The sequence below is a fragment of the Thermobia domestica genome, chromosome 4 (assembly GCF_964235325.1).
Source record: "Thermobia domestica chromosome 4, izTheDome1.hap1.1, whole genome shotgun sequence".
NCBI classification, from domain to species: domain Eukaryota; kingdom Metazoa; phylum Arthropoda; class Insecta; order Zygentoma; family Lepismatidae; genus Thermobia; species Thermobia domestica.
Window position 1 is genome coordinate 168,622,748 of NC_137457.1, and position 27,712 is coordinate 168,650,459.

The following is a 27,712-nucleotide window of genomic DNA, read 5'->3' on the forward strand; positions in this document are numbered from 1 at the left end:
AAATGAACAGGAAACAAGTACAACATTTCAACAATAAACAGTAATAGTACATCGTTCAAATTAGAACACTTAGAATTCGAAAGTAAGAGAGACACACGTGTGTGAATGATCTATTTTGACCCAGTACAGAAATAACTCGGAAGAATTTAAATGGAAAGATGTCTTTAACGCATTTCCAGTGCCGGATATACGTATAATCTAAACAAGCTATAGCTTGGGACCCAGATCTCTTGGATGCCCCCAAAGTTAAAGAAACAACTGGATGTACAATTCCAAAATATGAAAGCATAATAAATAAAATCTACATATAGCAACAGCGATTGGTGTTGTGAAGGCTTCTATGATGTAAGAAATGGGGCTCGTTCTGCTAGTCTGCTTCCTAAAATATCACTAGTATCTTCATTTCTGTATAGAGGGTGTCTCCGTTCATCTTGATACATAAAGGACAGCATTACTTTCAATCGCTTAGGGCCCCAGAAAACCTAAATCCGACTCTGTGTATTATACTTATAACTTCTAGTCTGATGGTAACGCATGATCAATGAGCGGCTTCCTTCGAAGTTAGGAGTGAGTAAAGGAAAAAAACTTTGATCCAGATTAGGTTTATAACGATTGTGCATAAGACAGTCAGGCGGCAAAGATCATGTATGATGAACGAGAGTACAGGATTCTTCACATGGCAGTAGTGAATCCCGAAAATTATGGGAATACAATTTGTGCAAAATTAAGCTGTATTAAAAGATTTCCTTCTCGTAATGCGTAATTCAATGGAAGATAATAAATCCGAGCACAGAAGCAAAGAACTTGACGACATACAAGCTGTTCCACGCGTTGCACAATGATGCAAAGAAATACAGTTTCAAACTACTTTCTTACTCTGTTTCGTACTAAGTAGGATAATAGTGAAATAATCAGAGGGACCTTGTACAATATTTGTGCAATGCAGTATTTGTACACGAGACAGCTCTGAAGAAAAAAAGTTCGCAGTCAGATATTGCGACCCGTGGCCAGATTGCAAAGATGACTTCAGCGAAGCAATTTTTCCCGGGCGGACAAACACACCTTAAATTTCAGAGATGACTGCCTCAGCGATACTAACTCGAGCAATAAAGTGTTCGGCTATCGTGGGTAGTGTCAAAATCAAAGGGCGTATCATACCCCCAAAAATCCAGTGGCGTGAGTTAGGATGAACGAGGTGGTCATAACACAGATACTCTCCCAATCCAACGATCTGAGAATGTTTCACTTAGGTAGATCTGCATACTCCTGTCAAAATGTGCAGGTGAACTGTCGTACTGGGGTCACATCTGTTATGTTATGTTCAAGGGCACATGTTCTAAATATTTTATGAGAACTTTATGAAAAATAAAAGATATGTACTCCCACACAGGCAAGGTGTTAATAAATAAGATCCTACCACAAAATTATCCCATACCGCACTGCACCCTTACAGTGAATCGCTGCTGCTGAGCGTTCACTAGGTTTGCATGTAGTTTTTTACCACCACAAATGGCTACTGCTTGTTTCAAGACTGCCTATAACCATCCCAGTACCCTGTTTTCAAGTTCAACTGTTCGCATTTTGCAATTTCCTCCGATTTCACATAGGGGAAATTGAAGAAACCCTATTTCTCGAAGGCAAATATGGAGGCGTGGAAAAAATACAGATAAAGTTATTCTCCTTTGATGGCGATGGTCACTATATAAACACCTCGCCTCTGGGCTATTTCCCCTTGCCTCTCCATAAATGAGGTGCATATTTTCCAGCTCGTGGACGGGATAATCTGCCATTTGCGCAGGCACGTACAGATTAAACAATCAAGTTTTGTAACAAACCACGTCTACACTTTTACAACCCCGTGAATACCTGGACACAACCCTCTACTGTTCAACGCAACACTTCGATCCCGTTATACAGCAATTCCACACATAATTCCGGAGCATCAGACTATGTATATAATTCAGAATTTACGTCGATGCCTATTACAACACAGCCATGCTAATTGATGCAATTCCACAACAAAACTGCAAGACAGCCTTCTGTGCGCCACTCGCAATTGGCGCACAAGGGACGATAGTTCCCCAATGTGTGACCAAAAAATCAAACCCCTAGTGAAAGTAGTATGAGCGCTGTAAGTGCTCCTAAGTGTACACAAAAGTGCCCCATTCTCTTTCCTCCCTGGCATTGCATCCTGCTCCAAGGTACATTAGAACATCGTAAAAAGATTTTCCCTATTTTTCGATGTAATCCAAACGAGCTTTCTTCTAGAAAATTTCTCCAGCAGTGTAAGTTAGGTACATTATAACGCAATTTGTTATGTTCACAAGAGTAATGAAGTTTTCGTAGTTGAAAGGAAGGGGTGGTTTGCCAACTCCAAGGAAGGGGAAGAACCCCTCGAAAGTATAACTGGAAGAAAATCCATCTAACGGATAAATTAAGTATACTGTCCCAGCGCATTTCTTTGAATCGTTATGTAACGTGTACAACATCTCTTGTTTTTTCCATTTTCGTAGCTTCTGTGCACAGAAATATCATATTCCACAGAAGTAGTATTACAAGGAGGAAACCCTTTAATGCAGCTTACTTTAGCCCAATATGTATTCACACAATATTTAAGAATCCCTGTACCATGTGGAGACTCTCTTGTACACTCGCTTATCACATATGATCTTTGCGTTTGCGAATACTGCCATACATTATGTTTCTTTTGATGCCGCCTACTTGTCCTATGCACAGTCGTTCTCAAACTGTTTGTTCTTGAAATGTCGTTGTTTTTACTTTTTCCGAAAATTTTCCAAAGCGCCGAAATGAGGCACTTTTACATCCAGGTTTGGTGTGTACTTTTCGTTTTATCTCGGTGTCAGGGATCACCTCCCGACGTTTGGTACATTAATTAAGTTACACATTGTGTGTATATATATACGTGCGCCATTTTATGTATTAAAACCATCAAATTTGTGTAGTAACCTAAATAGCTAAACTGTGAAAACGTCATTAATAAAGAAACACTTTTAGTTCTTGTGATACATTTTTTGTCAATCAAAATAAAGCTAGATATACTAAGAAATAAAAAAAAATAACTATATTATACAAGCACTGCTCTAAAACACACAGAAATAACCAAATTTGTAAATAAAGAGCTTTAAAAAAGTCGAATTGAATAAACTGCGCTATACAGATTGCGCTGAGCTGAAAGTTGTTTGTGAATAAATGAGTAGCAGCACAAAAAATTCCTATATTACCTTACCAAATAGACCTACATGTTAGCTGCTTTACTGGCTTTATACATATTTTTTGAAAAGTGATTGTACTCATTTTCTGTTCTTTGCCAGTAACATCTGTATGAATGTATAATACAAAACTTCTATACAGAAGAATTATATATATATATATATATATATATATATATATATATATATATATATATATATATATATATATATATATATATATATATATATATATATATATCTGGCAGGCTGCCTTTTACAAGGGTACACTCTACTCTTCACGGGTCCTTTATCAACAGGAACAGTATATTTATTGTGCAGAACTGTGTTATACAGTAGAATAAATAAAATGTTTTATCTTCGATATGGTGTCGCGAAGGCGCCTTACGTGAACGGCGCATTGATTTTTCACGGATTCTGTACCAATCGTAAGTGTATGTATTCATTTTACAGAACTATGCATTACCGAGAAAAAAACCGTTTGTCTTTGATGTAGTTTCACAAAGGCGCCTTATGTAAAGAGCGCACTGTACTTATTACGGGTTCTTTAAGAATAACAACTGTAAGAATTTGTATGTATAAACTTGTACCTTTATTTATAATTTGATGTTTCTGAGGGCGCACCGGGACATGTGAAATTCGTGATCAGCGTATATGACATCGGTATCAATCTGGATGTGTGGAATTCGGAATCTCATCGTGGACCGAAGTGGGGTCTTATGGGTCAAGATGACCTCGTACAAAATCCGGCGGTTTCAGATTTGTGATCAGCGTACTCGACATCTATATTAATTATGTTGTGTCGAATTCTACGTGACCGGAAGTGCGGTTTTATGGGTCAAGATGACCTCGTAACGACTCGGCGGTTTCAGATTTGTGATCAGCGTATTTGCCATCCATATTAATCGCTTGGTGTCGAATTCGAAATTTTAAAAAGCCGTGACTGGAAGTACGGACTTAAGGTTCAGATTCCTATTTGGCAACGAGAAACAGCGGCTCTCTCTCTCTCTCTCTCTCTCTCTGTCTTTCGAACACCCAAACTTGGTTTACAAGGCACATGGTGGCGCATGCTCAGCAATTTCAAATTAGTAGATGTTACACGCATTAGTAAACTCTCCCGGTTCCGACTACTGTTAAAGCACCAGTTCCGTTTCTGCATATACATCTCAGGAACAGCAGCAGACTACGAACATAGAAGAAAGAGTATGACATTGGTGGCGGTATTTTGCAGCACCATTATAAAAGAGTATGACGTATTTTTCACTACCTAAAAACAGAGAATTCGTTCACTCTGTGTATTTGGTAAACTGCTACTAGCTAGATGAACATTAATACAAAACTCTGAAGCTAGTTCTCCTGTTACGTGACAATGGTCGTAAGCCTCACGTGGAAACAATATTGCATCCGCCATACTCCCAGAACATTATACTTGTTTCATTCCTTGGATACATCAGTTCAAATACCATCTTTGTGATGGAATACATGGCCTTCCAGAATGCTCTAACCATTATAAAAAGACTATGAGCTATTGTAGACTTTAAACAAGAAAGACATAACAACAACCCGTACAGAGAGACATGAACTCTTATTGAGCATAGCAGAAATTACACTCAGTCTAGAAGTGCAGAAATTACACAGACTACAAAGGCTACATCATATATCGCAACACATATTGCTCTAGAAAGACTGTGACGCTGGAGGCTGCGCTGACCCTAAATAACATTCAATATCTCGCCATATTACTCGTTTTTGCTGTGGAAAAAAACTATGCCACACTTATTTATTAAAAAGAACAGCGCTATAGGTGTGGTTATTCAGCTTTCACAAACACAGACACAAATACACAAATGGTTTACGAGGTAGTTAGTGGCGTATGTTAATTTCCTAATCCGGTTCCAGTGCCACTTATTGTTCCGATTGACATGGGAGCAGACTACGCAACAAGTTGCCTTTTACGAGCGTATTTTAATCTCGTAAAACATCTGCAATGACTCAGGGTTCGTTATCAGCTCAAGTGTGGTGGATAAACCATTCTTATTTTGCTTATTTGGCATTACCATGGGCCGTAATTCTTTAGCTCACACACACTCATGGTTTACGAGGTACTCAGTGGCGGATGTTCAGTTCCTCCTCTGGTTCCTCCGACAGGGTGAATATTGTAGAGTGACCACGCTAATTCTGTCCCTGGGGTTGTCAATTGCAATTTTGTAATTGCATTTTGACCTCGAGCTGACCACTTTTGTACATCATCTCTATGTGCTGGCTTGAAAACTAAATATGTGCAAAAAAAATGGCTCCCCATGTTGACTTCGACATGTTTGTATTAAAACTAAAATTAAATTTTAAATTTGTGGAGCGATTTACAAAATATACGGACATCAACATATGCAATCAAATATTTGACCTTTATTTGACCTCAAGTTGATCACTTGGAACATCGATATGCCACCTAAGACATCGAAAATGCTTCCCATCAGCATCGAAGACCATCTGTTAACGTTCTGGAAGGCAATGAATTTCGTCCCGAAGAAAATATTTTCAACCGGCGTTCCCAAGGAATGGAACAGGTGTAATGTCCGTGGAGTATGGCCGATGTTATTTTGTTTTCACGTGTGGATTAGCATTGTCCCGTAACACGATGACTGGCTCTAGAGTTTGGTATTAATGTGGTAGGAAAACAGGAAGTGAGGAATATTTTTACAATTTTTTCTCGAAAACTAAACTTAACAATTGAATCTCTGACACCTCAATTTATCTTTTTCACTTTAACGTCACTCAATTGTGCCTTTTAGGCTAAAGGAGTGTTGCGCGGGGAATGAGAAAGTGAGGCAAAGGTACGTGCCCTATCACTAAGCTACCGTGCCAGCCAATTCGCACGTAGTGGTCTATTGAAAGGGGCTTTGTACCCACAATGTACTTCGTCGAGTACGCTGCAGTAGTCCCAAAATACGGTAGTCTTAAAGTGCAGAATGAGGATATGCTCCGTGTAGCACCTCAATATTACGAAATTGACTAAATCGAAATTATGGATGTCCTCTGTCTTATAACGTGCCTCTAAATGCTCCGTCCTGGGCCGCTGGTTATAAAAACCAGGACAAATAATGGTTAGCAGGATTCGTAATCTCAAAGAATAATTGTAAGTTAGCATTTAAGTATTTCTGTGAAATCCTTATCGGGTATCATTCTAAATTTTGAGTTATTTTTTACTATATCTAGCACAAATATTCTATAAATAGTATTAATCCTCCAAACAAAATGTGAACACTAGGTAATACGGATAATTGAAATAATGAATTTTAACTCAAAAATTTTATAACAAAATTTGTAGAAAAATAAATATGAAATACAGAAATAGATTTTGAACAAAATATAACAATTTAAAGCTATATTGAAAATTAGAATATTTATTAAAAATTAACTTGCTTTTTAAAGCTAGGTTGAATGGTATTATGATTCTTTACAACAAGAAACACACCTTTAATACAACTTTCAATAATTAATCTAATATATAGTAGACCTCCTAAACTTTATCAATCCAATTAGAAATCTATATTTGTTCCGTAAGAAATATAAATATATAAGAGAATATTTTATAATCAAAAATTACACTCACCCAATTTATTAAGTAATGATCAACCATCGTTATAACCTTTAGGACGAATGTTTCGGTACGCCTCTTATAACCCGTATATAAATTCAATCCAAATATAGAAACTTCGAATACTCACACTAATAAATAGGTAGATAATTTAATAACTATTATCAAATTCACATTATTCTCGATTTAGAACACAATATTTTTTTCAAACTATACAACTTTCATAAAGGCCGTTATAGATTCACAAATCAATAAAACATTAACCTCGCTCAGTTAGACATATCGTTTCGAATCCGAACGTATGTGGTTCAGAAACTTCCACTAGAGGCGCTCGAGTACCCAATGGTTCAGGAACTGATAACATAACCTTCTATGATAACAATGACCAATATTAACTTTTTGTATATATATATATATATATATATATATATATATATATATATATATATATATATATATAGTGTGATAAATCATCGCACGTAACAGTCTTTGCGTGCAGAATACAAAAAGATCTAGAACACAGCGCAAATTGCAGTTCTCCTGTTTTAGCAGAAAACCCACCTCTAGCGGGAAAAATATTTGCGGTTACATGGTATGTTAAGTAGGAACTGCAAAATTATGCCATAGCCTAATAAAAATATCTACATGCAAGGGCTTAAAAGATTGTCACTTCTTCTATGTTACATAGGCGTTCAAAGGTGAGAAAATAAGTCATTTTCTTTTCTTAATTCTGCAACGTTTATTAGCAAATGCAATTTTAAAGATATATTTTTCATATGTTACATAGGGGTTTAAAATTGCTCTAGTATTTCTTACGGAGAGGTTTAACAATAAGTTTTTCTCTTTTTCTTACCTCATGTTACATTGGCTTAAAAATAGTACTATGAACATTTGGTATTTGTCTTTTATTGGAACTGAACATGCGCCACTGAGTACCTCGTAAACCATGAGTGTGTGTGAGCTAAAGAATTACGGCCCATGGTAATGCCAAATAAGCAAAATAAGAATGGTTTATCCACCACACTTGACCTGATAACGAACCACTGAGTCTTTGCCGGTGTTTTATGAGATGAAAATATGCTCGTAAAAGGCTACTTGTTGCGTAGTCTGCTCCCATGTCAATCGGAACCATAACTGGCTCTGGAACCGGATTTGGAACTTAACATACGCCACTAAGTACCTCGTAAACCATTTGTGTATTTGTGTCTGTGTGTGAGAGAACTGAATAATCACACTTATAGTGCTGTTCTTTTTAATAAATAAGTGTGGCATAGTCTTTTTCCACAGCAAAAACGAGTATTATGGCTAGATATTGAATGTTATTTAGGGTCAGCGCAGCCTCCAGCGTCACAGTCTTTCTAGAGCAATATGTGTTGCGAAATATGATATAGCCTCTGTAGTATGGCGTAAGGCTTACGACCGTTGACCAGTAAGAGATGGACTAGCTTCAGAGTTTTGTATTAATGTTCATCTAGCTACCAGGAGTCCACCAAAATACACAGAGTGAACGAGTACTCTGTTATTTAGGTAATGAACAATACGTCATATTCTTCTATAATTGTGATGCAAAACACTTCCACCAATGCCATACTCTTTCTTCTATGTTCGTAATCTGCAGCTGCTCGTGTGTTGTTTATACAAACAGGAACTGGTACTGGATCAGTACTCGGAACCAGAATTGGAACAGGAATCGGAACTGGTACATGAACAGGAAGAGTTTACTAATGCGTGTAACAACTACTAATTTGAAAGTGGTGAGCATGCGCCACCAAGTGCTCTGTAAACCAAATGTCGGGTGTGCGAGAGGCAGAAAGAGAGAGAGAGAGAGAGAGAGAGCTGCTGTCACTCGTTGCCAGATAGGTCTTTGAACCCTAAATCGGTTCTTCGGTCACGGTTTCTTAAGGTTCGGAATTCGACACCACCCGATTTATATGGACGTCAAATACGTTGATCACAAATCTGAAACCGCCGAGTCGCTACGAGGTCATCTTGACCAATAAAACCGCACTTGCTTTCACGGTGTTTTAATATTACGAATTCGACACCACCCTATTAATATGGATATCGTATACGCTGATCACAAATCTGAAACCGCCCAGTCCCTGCAAGGACATCTTGACCCATAAAAGCTCTCTTCTGAGCACGATTTTGAGGCTCCCAGATCTGTCACTCTTTGCCAGCTCTTAAAAGAGAACAAATTCATCTCTACTATGTTATATATCTGTTCTGTTAAATAGGGATTAGAAAAAAGAACATGGTTTTGGGGGCTGGAAAATACGGTCCATGCGAAAATATACCAAAGCCTTTCATGTAAAGGTTAAAATGGTTCTAATGTTACATAGGTGTTCAAAAGTGATCATTCTCTTTTTTAACTGTTCTGTGTTCGTAGTCTGCTGCTGCTGCTGTGTTATCGTCACCGGAACTGGAAGAAGACTGTGCGTGTGTGTGTTTTAGTATGTGTTTCACTATTTTCGTTTTAAAAGATTGAACAAGTTAAAAGGGACCACTTCTTCATTTCTGCCAGTGGCAATAGCTTTTCTAGACTAGAAGTTGGAATATGTTTTGCGTAGTATGTTGCTCCTCTGCCAGATCCTTTCTTGTGTAATCTGAAAACGGCTGCTATGTTCGTTGTCGGCAGCAGCTTCTCTTGTATTGTGTAATCGGAACCGGAATAGGAGTGTGAAAAGTTTGCGCTTGCGCCACCAAGTGTTCCGTATACCTAGTGTGTGAGAGAGAGAGAGAGCTGGAAAGGAAACCACACGAAAGCAAAGTGCGAGCCACTACTCTACTATATTCAATAAGAATTGAAATATGTGCTCATAGTCCTATTTTGCAACCTTTGTAATCTGTGGACTGTTGCTGCTGCTGTGTTCAATCGGAACCGGAAATGGAAATTGGATCTGTAATTTCTACTAAAATCGAACTGCGCATGAGTAACCATGTTTATGTTTGTGTGTGTGTGTGTGTGTGTGTGTGTATGGGTGAATGAAAAATCGCCCATAGTATTTTATAATGGTTCAAAGAAAGGGGTCGTGACATCCTACTCGTTGCGTAGACTCTCCGAAGGATCCGGTTCTGGTACTGGATCTTGATTCGGAAGTGGACCCGGAACACTTTGTTCATTCGGTACCAACTGCTCCGTAAACCAAGTGTGTGTGCGTTTCTGTGGGTGTGCTCCGAGTTGGAAAGGAAACCACACGCAAGCGGGAGCGAACTATTGCTCTACTATGTTCAATAGGAGTTGGAATATGTGCTTATAGTCCTATGATATAGTCTTTTTAGTCTGTGGTCATAATCTGCTATGTTGTAGTCTGCTACTGGTGATGGTATGTATAATCCGTACCGGTAGTGGGAGTTGGAACTGTAATTTTTCTTCGCATGCGTGTAATTCTACTAAATTGGAAATTTAATTTTACTGCGCATGAGCTATCATAGTGTATGTGTGTGTGTGTGAATAACCAGACTTATGCTATATTGATAAAGGCTGTTTTTTTTTAATCTCTGCTCTACTCTGTTACCATTGATAAAAGTGCTTGTAAAAGAGAACGAGTACGTCCCTGATGTTATATAAGGTTGAAGAAACACTACCGGCAGTATCATGCCCGTTTTACTATGTTCGTAGTCGTGCTGTTGTGTGTAATGTTTCTGCGCGTGTGGGGCCCGGTGGTGTTCATAATCGTAAAACACTACTCGGTGTGCGTAGTCTGCTCCGGGGGAACCGGAACAAGGACTGGAACATGAGTGGGAACAATGGTCGGAAATGAATCGGAACCGGAATCTAAAGTGGAACAGGAACCGGAACTGGAACATGAACAGGAAGATTTTGCGCATGCGCAGTAGTTCAAAAAACTCGCCCAATTGTCACAACCCTATTCATATCACTACACATGTTAGATGATCTTATTATACAGTTCAACTATACATAAATGAAACACATTACTGAATTTTACCATCCTGAACGGGCTCTATGAACTATGGAAGGAAAGATGTAATCTGAGCCCAGTAGCCCTATCATTAACTAAATCATGTTTTCCAATTACTCTTAATGAAGAAGAAGCATAGGTCCTTTTATTGATGGGAAAAACCCTTACCAAAAAATCGTTCAGCCCATTTCCGTTGGAGGTTTCGTCAATTTAGGAATAAATGAGAGTTCCTGTGTTAACTTACACTGACATAATGAAAATTAATTTAACTACGAAGGAACCTACACATACCGAAATGTTATTAAAGAAATCACATATACTACATATACACGATAAGCCTATCGAATCCTAAATGAAATCGGAATGGTAACATGCTATACTAAATGTTTTAATTCGCTGAATCTTAAATCCAAAATCACTTGAAATTGATAGTTACTACAATACACTGTAAATCCTGTCTATCACCATCTCTATGCACGACCATGGAGTCCGCGACTTCAACTTCCAATTTTAGATGTTGTTGCTGGTTTCACAGCAGAATTTAACTATTCAACACACCTTTCTGCTCCCAACGAGTCTATTTAACTAATTAATAAATTTTTAACTGATTTCTGGTTCTTGTTTCTGAAGAAAATCAAAATATTCTTGAAGCAAACTAAGTGTTGTTATTCGGTACTTTTCCCAAGTAGAGGACTGACAAGAAGCGCGACTTAATACTAGAGCGTCAGAAAATAGTTCCAATCAAAATATAAAGCGAATAGAAAATATTAAAAACTGGATAAAACCGGATTTTGGAAGGATATGGCCATATCAGAGGGACGAAGGGGTTCTAAATTATTCTGCCAAATATCAAGGGCGGATCCAAGTCTCCTTTGGATGCGGTGAAAGATTATCAGTTTCTCTCTGATCGAACTTTTACACGAAATCAGAAAATGAACTCTATGCAAAAGACTTTTCTTACTCAAAGCAGTGTTTAAACAATCGAACATCGCATGGTCCAACTTGGTCGCAATTTCCAAAACATTTCATCTCAAAACTACACAATAGAACTTCATTTAAACAATAAAAAGCACAATTGCCGAAGTATAAGTTTGAGTCACAAAGATGAACTTCGAGGATTTGTTAATACGAGAATTAGGAATGCCTTACACAAGAATGCTACGAAGTTGTTATTTTTCTTTGCACAACACTGAGGATAGTTATTCGCAAGTTATTCCAAAATTAATATGTACCCTATGCAGGGTATGTGTGCTTTCTGCAGTCCCTTAAAATGTTCTTGAAATGACTTTGAAACTGTATTTGTCTTAACTTGAAGACATGAGTGAAGTAGCTTATAATACTACGAATAACATAAACATGGTGACGGTCTCTTCAAAACCTATCTTTACCGATTCAGGCATGCATGATTGAACAACAATTATGCACTCAGTTAAGGTAGCCTAATACAGCAACCGGTGGCAAGTTCGGATTTAAAAATGAGACTTTTCATTTGGGGTAACATAGCATACGCAGAAATGTTGAGAAAAGAGAACACGTCAGCTATCCATTACATAAAACACTCCAGCTTAAGGCAACTGTTAATAACTGTAATACGATACAAGTTCGCAAATGTAATCAAAGAAGACAATTCGAACAATATCTGTGTTTTTTAGATTGATTGGAGTCACATTTTCTCCAATTATTTCTGCACAATTGAAACTTTCTCATGTTCAAGTGATATTTGGAATCAAATTACAGATTAGTTCTTCACAATCTGCCTTATTCCGAAACCTTTTCAAAAGTTGGCAGTTTAGAAGTATTTGCAAGTCTCTGAAACTAGGTAGTGTATAAAATAACGTTTTCATGCGATCCTATGAAATTAAATGCTATATCGGTGTTAAATTATTCTTTGGAATAAAAATTTAGTAGAACTTTGTTCATTAACTATGCAAAACGTAAAAAAAATAAAAGAAAGTCTTTGGAGATTAAAAATGCACAATGTGTATGTTTTCTGTCAATTTGGAGATCAATAGCTTCCTTCCATTACACTTCATATTTTCCATTAACATATATCAAACTCAGAAATGTCTGAAATACTATCATGAAAAAATAATTAAACTTACCCAGATGATCTCCTATTTCCCTGAAAAACATACGAAAATTGAATTATTTTTACAATGTTAATGCTTTTCCTAAACCTTCACTCCAATCAAGTAATGTATTTATTTTTTCTAAGTATTTTTCTAAGTAACTAATTACCAAATATTTGTTGTTTGTGTATTACTTTTGTATGCTATTAATATATGTTCGGATTTAATGTTGGGAAATGTGACAAGTGAATTCATGTTTCCAATAGATGCTGTTTGTAATATTAGTGAAACATTTATTTTTAATAAGTTTGTTTTCATTTTCCAAAAGAGTTCAGATAGCCTCAATACTTTTTGTCCATATTTCTTAAACGTTTATTACTATCCAACGCATTAACTTATGTCCAGTTTAGTTCTTCATGGTAGCACATATGTTATAACGTTCAATTGTCTATGTTAAAAACGTGACCAATCTCTTAGTAGTTGAAAACAATAGTAAAACTTAAATGTTTTAAGCTCTTCTAGGGAAATATATCAATAGTTGTTTCCGCAAATGAGTACACTCAAGACTTGTATGCTTAGTCTGGAGCATACAATCAATTTTATATGACACTTTAGTGAAACAGATGATGGAATATTGTTATTTGCAACTGAATGTAATCGTGAGTGGCGTCAGTGCATTTATGTCCAGTTGAATCCGTAGAGCACAAATGATTTCAAGGAGGACATAATATCTTGAATTTAGGAGTAATAACTCTGGAACCGTACACCTGAATTCCTATTACAATAACCGTACATTGGAGTATTGGGTACCTTAAAAATAAAAGCTCATTGTTTCATGGGAAAATATTAAGTTATATTGAAAAAGTACTTTAAATATCATTTAGATCTTTAACTTCTGCAAAAACATACTTTTAATGCAACCCTAGTGTTAAGAAAACTGTAATGTGTCAAAATAAATAAGACTTACATTTTTGTAAAGACTTGGGAGTTTCGTATATTTGAGACCATATTTCTATTTTTCTTCCTTGCAATTAATACAAACTTTTATGAAGTTCGTTTTCCACGTAAATTGCTTAAAGCATCGGATGGTGTTTTGTGAATCCAGGTTTCGTGGACCGATACTTCATCTTCCAGCCTTCCGATCGATGTGGTCGCCCAACCCTTTTTTTCCTTTAAATTAACGTCTTCTTCCAAAAAGTATCCTTCATTTTTAATTTCAGACTTATCGTCAAATGACGCCGGTTGATCGCGCACAAAAGAACGTATTGAGTGATTTAAAACATCTTGCTCAGTTTGTACATCCGTTGTAGCTAGGAGTCTGCATAGAGTACACAAAATCACGCATAATAACGTGGTAATCAAATATGTATACGTGAAGAAAAACTTACACTATCTCAACAACAGTCTATAGTCCAAACAAAATGTTTCACGACCATAGTAAACAAAGCAACTCATAACCCGCCAAGGACGATTAAAAGACACGGTAGATGGGAGCGGTGAATGTTGCCGACCAAAATCTAAGGCAAACTTAAATTCCGTATGGTACAGAGTGCCTCGCTGTACGGTTCCAGGGATAAGAGAAACCGGGACCCAATATGTCGATTAACAATATTATTTCTATTTATTGAAATATAGTTTATTGAAACAGTTAGAAACATTTGTCACCCCGAGAGATAAACAGAATATAGAAAATTTACGTAATGCATCACTATTTCTCGTCGCCCATGTCCATTATTCCATTTACTAGTGCAATTTTCGGAAACGTTCTAACTTTTAAGAACTGTGTCTGCGCTGAGCTTCACAACCCTAATATGAGTGATTGTGATATACAGTATACGTGGGAAACAAAGGTAAACAATTTATATAAAAAAATGTCGAGTCCCTTAAAATTGTAACTTTCGGAACAACGCATTCTGAATGATACTAGGGGAAGGAATAAAAAAAAAATACACACGATTTAGGAACACAGCGCAAAGTTTGCTGTTCGAAATTCTCAGTTCTCTATTGTTACACACGCTTCTCGACAAAAAAGATCGTGATGAAAAGAAGGGTTGTTAAAGAGTTTGTTCTGCACCAACACAATTCAACTAGCATTGTGGTATCTACGATAGCAATGCCTGTTAAGTAATATATTTTTGTGTTGGAGCAATGCTTTTGACCTGTTTCGAATCCCACCCGATGCTTTCATGTTTTTTTTTTTTTCATTTCGTAATTTTTTAGTTATTTTGGCGTACACTTTTATAGTATATATATTACAAGGATGTGATGAACAACTTCGTAATTTATCCAAAACTAAGAAGGTGTACAGGCGTAAAACCTTTTCTATATATCGCAATGTAATTCCCTATTATTGTATATCACGTTTTGCATCAATCCAGTACATTTTCGGAAACCTATAATTAAATCCGGAGTTGCAGTGTTCAGGAAATCACTATCAGACCTAATACCTGCTCTATCACTACTAGCACGCAGTTCTTATAATAATAATAATAATAATAATAATAATAATAATAATAATAATAATAATAATAATAAATTTGGTTCTGACCTTAGCGGATGTTTTAACAGCTCGGCTATACGAGATGTGAACTTATAATTTAACGTAGCTTACAAACCATATAACTACTGCCGGAAATTGATCACGAGTCTCCCACACCGAAGACAAGTACAATAATAATAATAATAATAATAATAATAATAATAATAATAATAATAATAATAAGAGTAATAATAATAATATGAACCGCTTTCTGATGAATGAGGTATTAGGGCTGCTAGTGATCTCCTTGACTCTAGAGCTCCGGCTTTACTTTCAGGTTTATAAAATCTTACGGATCGATGCAAGTAGTAATTTGCACTAGTGACGAATCACATTGGGATATATAGAAAAATGTTTACGCCTGTACACCTTATTTTCGTAATATTAGTAAATTCTCCGTAACCTCCTTGTAATGTAGTAAAAATTGTACGTTAAGACTAATTGAAAAATTACAAAATAAAAAAGTAAGAACATCGAGTGGGATTCGAACCAAGTTCAAAAGTACTAAATCCCCACAGAAAGTAAGCACTTAGCACTCATAGCTATCGAAACAACTACAAAGTTTCTTTCCAATGTTGTGGACAGAGAAAGAAAGTCTTAAGAACTCACCTTTCTTTAACGTATTTTTGGTCGAAAATGGTGTGTGTTTACCTACAACGATCTTTTCTGCACTTACCAAGTACTGTGATGTTCTAAATGTATCATTATATTAAGTCATAGAAAGAGATCTGACTACTTGAAATTGTGAGCTGTGTTCGGAAGTGCCGTTATTTTATTTTATTTTATTTTATTTATTTATTTATTTATTTATTTATTTTTTTGCTATGTGTTCTCGGACATACTTCTTTCCTTAGGTTAGATATCTTATTTTATACTTTCTTATTCATTGCATCCGCGAAAACATTATGATTCTTTCGAAATTTCAAATTTCTATCAATACTAGTTAGGCTTACGTTGTTGGGTGACCGAGTCTCTTTAGCCATTTATGTAGAAGTATACGGAAATAGTAGATAAAAGTTCTCTTTCTGATGACAACATATTTGTTAAATAATATAAATGCTATATGGCAATCGAAGGTTTACATAAGATACGTAATTTCCTGGAACACTTCCTCTCATCTAAGTAACAAATACCTTTACAACCTTCAGTGGAAAAACACTAGTGGTGCGATGTGTCTCTGGTTTGATCCTAGTCCATCTAAATTTGTGGTGAATAACGTTGTGCCAGTGGATTTGGTGGTGGTTCTGTTGTTTTCTCACACATTCTCCTTCCGCTAAACATTTCAAAATCATTAACGCCATTAATCAACAGCCTCTCGGCGTAAAACGCATACTCGAGGGACGTTAAAACGTTAAGTTTCTCTTAATTTTCATTAACTGAAATACCATTCGTTCTTGTGACCAGTTGTACTGGAATTTTTTGATGAATAAAACGAAGGGCAAATCTAAATCCATCTTCACGGAACTACACAATTGGAAATTGCTATAGGCCTGCAAGCAGAGAAAATTTTGCGACTGAAGATATTTTATTTATTTAAGATAAAATTCGTAAAAAAAAAAACAGAAATAATTAAGTTTTATGTCCCATGGTTTTGACGGTTAGGCTAAAGGAGACTTTTATAGTGAGAAATGAATGGAATGATGGAATGAAGAAAGTTGGAGGAAACAGGAGATCCCGAGAAAACCTTCCAGCACGGTGTTTGTCTACCACCAAGTCCACACGGCGCAAGCTGGGATCGAACCATGAACCCCAAGCACCCGAGGTGAATGGTCTACCACTGAGCCACCGTGAGCCCAGTAACATTCGTCTATAGTTAGCAATCATTAGTACTCTTCTCCGCCGACCTTAGTAATGGTCAACTACAGAAGATAATGTATTCTTTCTTTTTTCTAGCATGCATAGCACGATAATCACTTCTCAGCATGCAGGAACGCAAAACAATTGTTATTAGCCCAAGTTATTTGTCACACTCTTTGCAGCCAATCCAAAGGGATGTAAGAATTACTCGTTATTTTTATTCACGTAGAAGCCCAATCAGTATGAGAATAAGTGAGTGAGAGATAATACAGAAAGATGCTCGTCTGGATACGGCTAACCTAAAGATAACTAGTAGTGCTGAGGGTTGAATAGATAACCAGGTCCGCAAAAACATTTGTGACATCACAAACAAAAGGTCAATGCACCAGGCCTGAGTCAATGACTCGGCGGTACCTAGGAATAAAGACCCTAAATTTAGACAGATGAACATAGGACCACTTCCGTTAAATTCAGGAAATTGAACAACTTAAAAATTTGGTATAAGACTAAAGAACCTCAATATGTATTACAATAAATTTCATTATTCCATCTCGTTCCCTTTCATGGATAAAAAATGCCAAAAATTAGTACGCCCAGTTTTTTGAAATGAGGTCTGTTATTGACCCAATTTATAACATTTGATGACGTCTTAATCCTTTATATTATTATACGGATGTGTACAGATGTATATACTCTTTATTAAGATATAGAGTCCCTTAGAAACTTTGGGAGTTGTAGATTGGTCCATCCTTTAAATTTTGAAAATTAGAAAAATTCTGAACAATATGTCCCTAACAAATATCACTATAAAATTGCTTGCTCCTTGCTCCATCTCATTCATTTTCATGGTTAAAAATTGGCTAGTGGCCGCGTGTAACATACTCACTAACAATATCGCCTTCTGTGCAAGCTGTTCTGGGTTAGATTCCCTTTTGGTGCAGTCGGTCGGAATAATGTGAAAAGCTTTATTAGGGCAGTGCCCTACAAGGAGTTTCTCTTGGCTTTTCCTCATTCGCACAAGTCAAATGCCGAGGTAGTATCTAACTTGTAGGTATCAAGCAGGTTATTTAATTACTCAATCCTTTTACCCTTCTCTTTCCTCCGATTGTGTGCTCGCCGAGGGACGTCATTTTTTAAACGTGGCGGGCTAAATGGTTTTAGACGCCGCATGCCCCGAAGTCCAATTTCTAATCCTAATCCTAATTCCTAATCCAAATTTTCCCTCCACCTGTTTATCAAAAACATGTCCTTTTGTTATAATATAAGGTTTAGCCTTCCCGGTGAGATTTTAAACAGCCATGGTATCTTGACCGTACGAGGTAGCATAATCATTCGTCCTTTAATTCTAGGCTTGTATGAAAGATTGGACGAGTGAGAGACTGTCTTTATTTTGATAATATCGAATTAAACTTTTGAATAAAAAGCTTATATGTTTTAATAAGAGGATAAGACCCTATATATCTTTATACCAGAGGAATAGTTTTTATAATTGAAGAAGAATATACTTGTTGCTTGGGCATTGCGTTGAGGCGACGAGAATATAATTAAACTCTTTTTATGATAATTACTTTTGAGTATTTTTATGATCCTTTATTAGTGATTGTTAGACTAAGTTAACTCAGGGAAAACAGAGTGATTCCTTTTTAGAGTTCATATCGACAAAGGAGATTCCGACCTCGATGTTGGATTAAGATTTTGTCTAAATGTAGAAGCTTAGTATATTGTATATTGAAGAAGCTTAGTATACTCTACGACCTTTAAAATCTTACATGGATCTGAGTTCAGATCGACGAGCCAGATCGGTTTCTATCCCTTAATTTGAAGTAGTACTTTAGTACGAAAGGACCAACTACTAAGAATATTTATTGTTGAGGAATAAAAATAAGTGATCATTTCTTTGGTAGATAAGTGCATTAGATTTAGGATCTAATAATGAATGTAGTGATTCCAGGTAGTAGTGTATTATGATTATATTATAGGCTTTATTTGTTAATTTATTTTGATTATTTGTGTCTTAATTGGAGTTTCATTTTTAACTTTGTTGAAACGGAAAGTTCTAGGATATATTCAGATTCGGCGGGTTCCTAATAAGGTAGAGATTTGTTGATTACCACAACCTTTTGCGGATGCAATTAAGTTGTTTACCAGGGAGTAAATTTTCCTTATTATATCTAATTATTATCCTTATTATCTAGCCCCTGTCTTAAGTCTGTTTTTAACATTATTTGTGTGATTGAGAATTCCTTATTTAAGTGTTATGTTGACTTTTCCCTTAGGATTATTGTTTTTTGTGTTGTACTAGAATGGGTGTGTATACTATAATGATTGGCGGTTAATTTCTAACTCTTCATATTCTTTGTTAAGAGCACTCCGGCCAGTTGCACAGGCTATTTCTTATCAAGTTAGTTTAGCTTTAATTTTATTATCCTTTGTATTTTTAGCTGAGAGATATAGATTGTAAAGTTTCGGTTATTTTCAGGAGGAGTTATGACTTTATGAATTACATTTCCTTTGTCGTTAGTGTAATTTGCTTCTTGTTTAGCAGAAACTAATCGAACCACCTTTGATTTTGGTGAAGGGGAGTCAGAATTTGTTTCACTATTTAATATTGAATATGAGGAGGAGGGTTTGCCCTTATCTCTTTGGCTGAATATGCCAGTATTTTGTTTATGAGAGTTTTGTTTAGTATTTCCTTTTTGAGGCATGACATTTTTTCTATTCTATTTTTTTGTAAAGCAATATGTATTTCTTTTGGATTTATTTGAGTACGAGGTATCTTTCCTCGGATTCGTTATGATAAGTTAAAATATCTTGCTTGTAAGTGTTCTTTACCACTTTCTCTTAATTATCTTTTATCTTTGAGAGGTTTGAAACTTCTTTTTATGTATTTTTTTAATTTAGTGTATCAAATTAAGAATAAGTTCTTAGAGTTTCGCTTTGTTTTATGTTTTCAAAACATATGCTTATTCTCACCCAAAGAACTAGATTTTATTTAATAAAAAAATCTCATATGGCGGAGAGGTAAGGAACATATAAGAAACATGCAAAGTATATAACTGTATGAAATTGTCCTGTTAATATGTAAGGGTCTTCTACTGGTCGAGCACCAATAAAAAATACTGTGCACATTATAATTCAGAATATGATTTGGTTAATAGGTTAAAATTGTAATTCTTGTATTTTTCTAGTATGGAAGAATGGTATAATTATTAAAATGAGAATTGATATTACTAACGCAATAACTCCTCCTAATTTTTTTTAGCAATAGACTGAAGAATAGCATAAGCAAATAAGAAGTATATTTGTGGCTGAATGTGTACGGGAGTGAGTAGGGGTTTAGCTGGAGTGAAATTTTCTGGGTCTCTCAGTGTGTAGGGGTTTCAAAAAGTGATTAATATTAAAATTATTATTATTATAAACCTGATAGCATCCTTTGTTGAAAAGTAAGGTTGAGAAGGAATTTTATCTTGGTTTCTGATAAGTCCTAGTGGGTTATTAGAACCTGTTTGGTGAAGGAATATAAGGTGTACAATGGAATTGCAACCACAATGAAAGGGGAAAGAAAATGAAAGGCGAAGAATCGATTTAAAGTAGCATTACCTAAAGCAAATCCTTATCAAATTCATTGTACTAATATTGTCTCTAAACAAGGGATTGCTGAAAGTAAATTTGTGATAACTGTTGCTCCTCAGAAGAATATTTAACACCAGGGGAACATACCCTACGAGCGTACTCATTGGATTTGCTTCTCTGTAACACTGTTGTATTTTCAAGATCCTATTTCCAACCTGCCAGAATATTTGATCACAACAGTCTATAAGAAGGCTTTATACATACCTTGGCGACCATCTATGTCTGCCCCGATCATGCTGTACCATACTCTTTTCTTCAGTATATCGCAAACAATTTTCGCCGCTTCATTATCATGGCCGATATCAAAATTCATAGTAGACCCACTTGCCAGAAATCTCAATTCCAGGACTTCGTTACAACACGCATACTTTTCATTCTGCATAAACTTCCAAAAACTACACACCCTCTCATAGATACCACACCGAATGTTGTCATCACCTCAACTACCATTGCCGGCAAATGCCATATCGAAGTCTTAAACCCTCTTGGCAGTGACCACTTTCCAGTCAAGTTAACTATCAAACTTTCTTTCTGCCACCATTGTTCTGTAAACATTCCACCTAGGGAGGTCCATAGGTTTCACAAAGCTAATTGGAATAACTACAGGCTTAATCTTACTTCAAGGCTTGAACATCTCGAGCCACCAACTGAGGGTGAACTATACTCGGCGCTGGATGCTATTACCTTTTCTATGAATACAGCATCTGCCGAGAATATACCTACCTGGCAAGTACATCCATGGCGTCCTCGAATACCACCTCAGTGCCATCACATGATGACACTTTCTCGACAATTATAAAGATATTACGTAGTTACAAGGAACGACGAGGCTCTACGCCATCACCGACAACACCGACGTACAGTTCGTAACTATGTTGTAGCCTATATAAACTTTGAAACTGAGTCAAAGCTTGCAATACACTGGATGCAACATCACACCCTACCAAATACTGGAAGAGATTTAATGCATTGAATGGCAAACTCACTCGAACACTTTATCCTCTCTTTGACGATGATCATCCACTAACTTCAGATAGTGCCAAAGCTGATGCCTTTGCGAATCATCTCCAAACCATCTTGACGCCATTTCCTTCTGAAAAATCTGAACGACGCCATCCTGCATATACATTTAATGTTGATTCTCCTCATCTTCAACCCAGTACAGAACATACTTTTCCTGCCCATCACGATCTTACCAAACCTATCACAATTCCAGTATTTCGTGAAGTCAAGCTCGCAAATGTAACATTCCTCCAGACATGGGCCTTATCACCTACCGTCACGTTAAAGAGAGTAGTTTCTGTTTACTGCTAGTGTTAGCCGATATTTTCACTTTCATTTTACGCACCGCTATCATTCCCGCCGAATGGAAACCTCCAAGACTTTATTGTTTATTAAACCTAACAAGCCAGCTACGTCTGTATCATCTTACCGTCCAATCCAATTAACCACTGTTTTCTGAAAAATTGTCGAAGGCATTCTTGTAAACAGACTTCATCCCAATTTCTCTCGACATCCTATCATTCCACTCCATCAAGCAGGTTTCCGTCCTCGCATTGGTGTTCACAACCAGCTCTTACGCCTCAACAATCTCATTACGAATCACTTCAACCGCTCACAGCCTTCATGCTTACTTTTATTCGACCTTGAGAAAACTTTCGATAAGGTATGGCATCTTGCGTTCTTCTTGAACCTCCTGTCCTATAAATTACCAATGTGCTACATTCGATTCATTTTCAACTTTCTATCAATATTACTTATATATCTAAAAAAAAATATTCTTTATCACATCCTCTCTTTATTCATTCCGGTGTTCAACAGGGCTCTGTATTATCTCCATTTCTGTATATGCTCTTCGTTGCCGATTTTTCCTCGACTTCCTCCAGATGAACATTTCTTTCAGTTTGCAGACGACACAGCCTTAAATGCTCTCGGCAAAACGACCCATCAATTGAACAGAGCACAGCAATTTGCCATTTATATCTTTGTTAGTTGGTGCTCAAAATGGCGGTTACATCTAAAATCTGAGAAGACTCATGCAATATTTTTCCTTGACCCTAAGAGACGGTCCCGCATCCATAAGAACCCAACACGCCTGCACCCTTCTGCTTTTGGTACTCCCATCAAACCTACCAAACATGTTAAGTACTACGTGTTACATTTGAAACTCACCTAACATGGCGACCTCACTTAGCTCAGATTATCACTAAAGACTCCAATAGACTGAATCTTCTTCGCCGACTCACAGGCACAACCTGGAGCCTACAAGCATATACTATTCTCACAACATATACCGCGTTCTTACGACCCGTCCTCACCTGTGGGTTTACAGGTTGTTCGCTGCACATTAGGCCTTCTACAAAAAGCTCAAGATTGTAAAAGATTTTCATGCCTATTGGAAATCATATCAAGCTACCTAACACTACAAAAGATCTGTATGATCGCATCTCCTTTCCTCACATTCTTTACCATATCGAAAATTTTGACTTTCCTACATCACCAAGAGACTGGCTCAGAAGCATCCCCTTTTCCTCGATATTCTACACAGTGATATCGACTACGCTCCACAACATCCTGTCCGCCACCCGCCACTTTCCCTCCTCTTTACTTTATATATAGTCACTCCTACCAAATCATCGCATCAGCCTTCTCATTCATTCAGATTCGCAGTACATCATCCCATCATACGCACAGTAATCCATCTCTTCTAACAGGGCTCAATGTGTCTCCCTTGATAATCCTGAGCAGCCCCAGGATCGGAAGGTAACATGCGATAGTCTAACTAACCCTTCCCTTTACTGTGTTGTGGTATCCAGTGCACCTCACCCTCATCTACATTTCATCACCCATCCTAATGATTATGACTAAAGGTCATAATGTTTGCTATGGTACTTCAATGGTATATGACCAATGAATTTTATATAAACTATTAAATCATTTAGATCATCCCTGCTGACTCCCTTCCATTTCACTATTCCTTCTCTTCCCGAGAAAAAGGGCGTGGCCCTTGTAAGGGCATTGTATATAAAAAATATATCCTTACTACTTAACCAGCTATCGCAGTATAGCTTTCATAACAAGTCTACACTGTCTTATTTTCCGTAAGTGTGGACGCACAGCGATCGATATTCAGTTTTGAGAGACAAGTTACGAGAGATCGGTTGTTTCGCCCTAGTAAAAGCCTTTTTAAGCACACTATTAGCTGTATTTTTGTCCATTTCCTATTTCGTCACATAACGCTTGCATCATACACTCCACCGTTAGCTGTGTAATCTTCCTCATCGTTTATGATATATATCCATGGATACCGGGCAGGCTCCAGGACTTTCAGTTTCCTGTCCATCTACTATCTTTACGAAGATAGAAAAGCGGAAGCCTCGTAGGGAAAAGTCTAAATTGAAACAAGCCCAGATTGATCTCGCTCTCCTCTTAGCAGGTCATTACCGTCGTCAAGATTGCCAACATCCAAGAAACACCATACAAATGCCTATAGCATCTCTAGATGAACGTCAAATCATTGATGTGGATTTTCCTCCTCTGATTCCTCCAAGCTGCAAAAAGAAGTTTACAGCTATCTTTTTCAACACTACCATCCTAAGTACAGGAATGCGAAACATGCTTCTTCAACTAATTCTGAAATACCGACCACGCTCTGAGATATCAAATAGTAGAAACTAGAAGGGCTTGATCATCAAGTCACCATCACAGAACTTTGCTACTGTCGTCGGTTATAAACAAAGTATTGAATTCTTCGGAAGAAACGCAATACTTTCTCCACTGACTGGTAATAGGCAGAACCCATGTCGGTAGTGGTCCGCGGGGTTGATCCGTTGATAACAGATGGAGAAATTGGTTAGATACCGAAACTGGTTAGATACTGAAACTGCTGTCGGATTTTAATATATGTACTACATAAGTTAATAGTTTACTGTTCTGAAAGCTTGTGTGTAAACTAGGGATAGAAAATTCCGGAATTTTTACTTTCCGGACTCCCGAATGTAAAACTGGACCAATTCCGAAAATCCGCTTTTGGAAAAAATCCGAAAATTCGGAAGAAACCCGGAATTTAGAAATTTCTGATTTTGTAAACATTCCGAACTTCGGAAAAATCGGGAATTTTACAGACTTCCTGGATTTTTCTGAATTTCGGAATTTTATCGAATTTCATAATTTTCCTAAATCCGGAAAGTGAAACGTCCGCTACCGAAAAATGAATTTCTCTTGGTTTGTCTGTGACGTAGCGGACATAAGTCTTTGACCAAGTAATGGCGACTGTTTTGAAACAAATGCAAAGTATACAAATTAAATATATCTGTCTGTAGTTTCGTGTCGAGAAAAAACAAACTTGTGAACCAAAGGTTTAAGAACAACACAAGTTATTAATATAAAGTTTGCCGAAGATTATTCACAAAGAAATACGAAAGACGTTTTGAATCGAAGAAATATAACATGCAACGTTCCAAGGGGAGGCAGAGAAACCTAACGTAACCAGACTAAAGAAGAATCGTTTACCGCGTAGCGATCGCAGTTCAGCGGTCAAGGTGCTTATGCGAATTCACGTCGCACACTTTTTTTTACTTTAGGATTTTTGATGGCGATCGATCGGCGATAACATACGTTTTAGTATATTCAGATATTTTAATACTGGGATGTTTCAATACTTAAACTATCAAATCTTCAGGAATGATAATAGTAATAATAATAAATTAATAGTTATTATTATCTCGTAGAAGATTAACAGCTAAAATCTAATTATCGCGCAGGTCATACCATTAGAAGCAGAAACGTGACATATGAAAAGAATATTTCAGTCTTGTTTAATGTTGCCCAGGAGAAGAGGAATTTCTCATCTCGTTTCTATACCAAACAAAATAACCAGAATTAACATTTTACATTCGAGGCGTGACAAGGCTAACTCAAATTATCGTCTCACTTTGGGGATAAAAATCGAGACGAGACGAAAAGTATCGTAAACATGTCTTGTCTTATCTCGATTCTCGAAATAATGTATGTCCATTCTTCAAGTAACAATTGCTCTGTAGACTGAATCGCATAGGCTATTTCGATACTTTGTATTTCAGAGCTCACTGAATTATGGTCTATGTAGGTAGTTTTGTAGCAAAGCTTTTATATTTGCCTCTGCATATCCTAAAAAAAATAGTTTATTATATGCCTTACTCTTGCGTGATATTGAGTTATTTTATTACACTTATTTTCTTTAAAACATACAGAAGAATATCTTCTACATGAAACTTTAGTGGAACGCTGTAGTTTAAAATTTTGGTAGTTGCAGAGATGTGTGTTTAAGGTACAGAACCCTTTCCCCAAAATCTCTACTTTTAAGTAAGTTTTGCCAAATTTTAAGGCTTTTGATATTATTATTATTATTATTATTATTATTATTATTATTATTATTATTATTATTACTGAAGTGTTTTGAGTTGAATGGTTTACCCTGTTACACCCAGTTCCTGCCTAATAGACATTGGGCTGAACAAACAACGTGTGTGTAGGTTTTCTCCGGGTTGCGCTTCCTCCCACTTTCTTTATTCCAAAATTCCTTTCATTCTCATCATCGACGTCTTCTGTAGCTTAGCCGGCATAACCATTACTTAAAAGCAAATTTTCTTATCACTCTTGTGAGTTCAATAGCCCTACTTTCTACATGAAATTTGCCTTCAAAACATTCCATTTAACATTTAGTTAGTTGTAGGGTCGTAAGAAGAGAGTATGTGCTGATGATCCTGACACTTGGCTCCAATCCCGACGATTTTGTAGCCCTACTTTCTACATGTCCTACTTCTAGCGTGTCTTTAGGTCTTTTTTTAGTATTTTATCAGAACCGAAATCAGTGTTTAATCGTTAATAAAATATTGGAATCCTAAACGTGTACAATTTGCCACATAGACGAGTGTTCTTGACTCTTACTTAACACAGCAGTCTAGGGCAGTGGCTTCAGCATTCGTTTGAAAACTTAGGTCTCAGCGGATCGATTCCCTTTGAGGAAATAAAGGAATTTCTTTATCGTTTACAATGTTGATACTTCTGACGTATATTACCATGAAAAGTAGTCAATTTATCTGGTTATTACAAGTAAGAGTTGAAACAACTTCCTTCACAGGGGAAGTACTGACAACATGACGTCACATTCTACAATGTCAATTCGTACTCTCAGAAAGCTTGGCGTGCTTAGCAAACAATTCATGAATACATAAAGTATGGGTCATAAATGTGTCTGAGATATTATTGTATCATTGTGGAGTTGTTTCTAGGTTCTTCTACTCTTACTAGAAATAATAATAATAATCTCGTTCGGAATTTCCAATACGGTCCATATATCTGCTGAACCAATTTTGTAAATAGGACTATTCTTTCTTATATTTGTATGCATATTTTGTTAAAATATAAATATAACGCATACATAATCCAAAGTCTTTTACTCAAAGTTACTATGTATCGTGATGGAGACAAATTCTACTTAATTTCTGTTAAGGCATCTGAAGGTTCCATAGTTGTGTTGCCCAGGAGCAGACACCTTCTTTCCTCCTTCTTTTCCTTCTAAAGTATATCTTATAAGACAATTCATCCTTATAGAGAGTCCAAAACATTTCTTATCATTTTTCTTACTTCAGTATGCTTATTTGCATTTTAGTAGGACGTAATATTGAAATGAAATGAAATGAAATCTTTGAGTTTTACGTCCCACGGTTATGCCGGTTAGGCTAAAGGAGACGGCGATGATGAGTAATGAATGAAATGGTGGAATGAACACTGAGAAAAATTTTCATAGAAAATTTAACAGTAAAGACATGTAAAGTTGATTTTTTCGTAATTCCGTACTTATATTACGTAAATTTGGACTTGAAACAATTATAATGTTAATTTACCATGTGGCGAAGTGGAAATACAACATGCTGCATTTT

General features: G+C 36.5%; 1 long non-coding RNA gene across 1 annotated transcript in view; it reads right to left on the reverse strand.

Moving 5' to 3' along the window:
- LOC145683394 (uncharacterized) overlaps window positions 1-27,712 on the reverse strand; it is a 522,616-nt gene that overhangs the window by 26,601 nt on the left and 468,303 nt on the right. Inside the window, exon 6 of the long non-coding RNA XR_014131076.1 lies at window positions 12,854-12,873. This is a non-coding gene — a long non-coding RNA (uncharacterized LOC145683394). The remainder of the gene's footprint in view (window positions 1-12,853; window positions 12,874-27,712) is intronic.